We start from the raw sequence: 3,256 nt of genomic DNA on the forward strand, positions 1-3,256 counted from the left end.
TATATATGTCAATACCTGCACTCAGCACTGATTAAATGTCTTCCTTTCAAGTGCATACAAAGGGCGTTTTTAAACTGTAGCATGCAGCATTGATCATTACATTATCGCTGTGTTAAACTTAATTTCCTCTTCATTTTTCTAGTCAAGCTCTGTCATACTATATCAATACTGGTGGCAACATGCTGATTGATTCTCTCGTTTGGCAGGCAAGCATGCTATAGGGAGATCGGGAGACTGCTCGTATGCCATCCCCACAACACTGGATGCTCTTATCCATGTTTGAAAGCGGAATTAACTTGGGCTTTGTGATCTTCCGTCCTCCCCAGTAGCAAGCAATTAATGAGCACATCTGAACAGCGTGAAAAGGCCTTGGAAGTCTAAGGGAGCATCGTGCAAAAGGGAAGGCTTTCTGCGGCAGGCACAAGCATGCCTGGGCCCTGAGAGTGACACCACCGTGATTCAGTTTTACTCATGGCAACGACAGAATATTTCTGATGTGTCTTGATTGGCAACTACCAGGGGCTGGAATGTCCCCAGCTCTTACTCAGTCATGAGAGGAAAGACGGGGGCAGAAATGCTGGCTGTGGCTTCAGGCCAGGAGAGTGAAGACCAGTCGTGCAATATTCCACTCTTTGAAGAAGCGGGAGGGATGGAGGCAGAGAAGGGAACGTAGCAAGAAGGGCTATGGCTGCTATATCCCTGCTCTCCCTGCCAAGTGTCACAGGAGTTAACCAGACAGAGCTTGGGAGTAGGCTGATCTGGGGAACAGGCGGAAGCAGCTAGTTCTTCCTCCCAGAACAAGGAGAGAGTTGAAGAGAAGTGTCCCTTTGTGAGAGGCGAGTCCTTGCTAAAGCTTCTCTTGACACGGCAAGGAGCTGGCACCTTTCATGGGCAAATAAGCCTTTCAGAAAGCTTCCCAGTAGTTTCATCATCAGTTGTTGGCTCATCAGTGATATGTAGCCGGACACCACATCCATTAAATGAAATACTGCAGAAACACAGTGGTGATTACCTCTCCATGAACCCCAAATGCCAATAAATGCAATCTAGGACAGCTTACAAATCAAAGGGGATAATAACAACAAAACTCTTGCCCATGTGGGCAAGTCCTTTCCTGATATTTAAGATCCATTTCTAACCCACCTGCATCTCAAAACACAGATTGGGATTTTGGGCATTGTGTGATTTAGTAATATTTAGCATTTTATTAACAGCCCAGGGTCAGGGCAGCACACAGAGACATTAACCCAGGGGAAGAAGAGGAATTTAACAGAGTCTCACTTTGGTCCCTGCTTCCTCCAAGTCCCAGGGAACGTTTCCTGGTGCAGCTCACTTCCTCTCTGGCACTGACTCAGCTGTGCCGGCTGTGGCAGTAGGGGTCAAACCTTGGCTCTCACGGTCCATCTTCTAAATGAAAGGAGCCACTTGCAGAGAACGCTCTTCACCTTGCATTACAACCTGCAAAACAAGTAAGTCTAACTCAGCACCAACGCGTAGATCTGCTGGGACAGAATCTCTGTGCGAGTCCCTTGCCACTTGAAGCCAGAAAGTCGCATTCGCAAAATGCAATAGATAAATCATACGACTCTTGCTACCACCATCATTTTAAAAACATTTTTAGCACAATGTTTCCTAAGTGTGCACCCGGTAGGCGTACCTCCTCTGTACAGACCCTATTCCTTATCTGTCATATATTCCTGTGCTACCGGCAATATAAGTGGTGTTCGGAAATTAATTAACAAGCCAAGGTCCTAACCATTTTTTCTGATAGGTTCGATTTAGTAATTTGCAATAGCAATTACAAGTGTTCTATATCTATCACCATTTGTGCTCCCTACATACTAGTAGCACAGATCTGAACAGTGGTGATAACTAAATTATTCAGGGTATATTAATAATTCCAAGTCAGTATAATCAAATTTCTACTGCATTTGATTATGAAGAGTACAGGGGAATAATCACAAGTTTTAAATGGAGTTTACATGATGGCTAGTTGAATAATGGAAACAATCTTCTGTAATAATATATTGAACAAACATTGCCTGACAAATACTTGGCATATTATATTTTTAAATGGCATTTGCCAGCTCTAGCGTACATTAAGATGCAAAACAAACAAATAAACACAACCACGAAGGTGAGAAATAAGAAAGCTAAAGTACATATAAATTATATAACCTTAACTTCATTCCTGCCACATGGTAATAATAAAGATGCATACAAATACAATCTGTTAGTAGTAATGATACAATGCCATTTCTTCCACTTGTATTGGTCTACATACTGCAAGAGCTGGACCATACTGCCGTGCTAGTTAAGATCTCATGCTAAAGCCTTGGGGTAGGGCAGGGGGGTTTCACTTGGTTTTCTCCTTTTCATGGGAGAAGGGTTTCAAGGAGATGAGGGGAACACAGGGGGCACAGGGTAAAACTCTCATTGGTAAGGCCAAGATTTTGTCCTTCTTTGCAAGGGTGCTCAAGAAAGCGACAAGTACAAATCCCATTGGCTTTCAGCGGGGCTTGTGCTGCTGCTCCATAAAGCCCACCTTGCAAAATAGTCTGAAATTGCTAGAAGAGAACAGGAAAAGCTATGAGGTGGGACAGGTCAGACCCCACTAGTAGTGACTGGGGAGCAGTAGAAACACACCAACCTGCAGAATTCCTGCTTGGCCCACTTTCCATGTCGTTGGGGATGGCTGCAGAGACTGACTAGCACTAAGGGAACTTAATCAGGTTGGGGGCATGTACACGCCCAAACCAAGACAAGGGGGTGGTTGCTGATGACTTGGCTTTCACAGGGAGCAACTGTAACAGTACTAGATGGGGACCCCAAAGAAATCAGTGTTATTGTGAGCCAGTCAATCGGCTCTAGAAGGGCTGGCAAAGATGCTGATGTGGTGCACGGGTTTGTTTGTGTGCTGAAAGACACAATAGCTGAATTCACCCAGGTACTGCTGTAAAAGGATTTGGCTCAGAGAGTGGCTGGACTGTGCTAGGATCTATGGCAGAGACAACTGATCTAGGGAGCATCTGCACTGGGCAAGGAGGGCCTGAGTACTTCCAGGGATAGGTGGTCCAAGTGAAAGATTCAGGCCCAAGCTGTCAGTGAACTCACCGCACAGCTCAGCGCACACACACGCACCAGTGGGTGCAGGAGACGGTTCCATAGATTTCATAGACATTAGGGGCTGGAAGGGACCTCGTGAGATCATCGAGTCCAGCCCCCCCCGCCACAGGCAGGGAGGCCGCTGGGGACA

General features: G+C 45.7%; 1 long non-coding RNA gene across 1 annotated transcript in view; it reads right to left on the reverse strand.

Annotated features, from left to right (window-relative positions):
* Window positions 1-1,187: 1,187 nt before the first annotated feature.
* The window catches only part of LOC102371732, a 24,912-nt gene continuing 22,843 nt past the window's right edge, over window positions 1,188-3,256 (reverse strand). Inside the window, exon 3 of the long non-coding RNA XR_323676.3 lies at window positions 1,188-1,458. This is a non-coding gene — a long non-coding RNA (uncharacterized LOC102371732). The remainder of the gene's footprint in view (window positions 1,459-3,256) is intronic.

Source organism: Alligator sinensis, unplaced genomic scaffold (assembly GCF_000455745.1).
Source record: "Alligator sinensis unplaced genomic scaffold, ASM45574v1 scaffold226_1, whole genome shotgun sequence".
Taxonomy (NCBI): domain Eukaryota; kingdom Metazoa; phylum Chordata; order Crocodylia; family Alligatoridae; genus Alligator; species Alligator sinensis.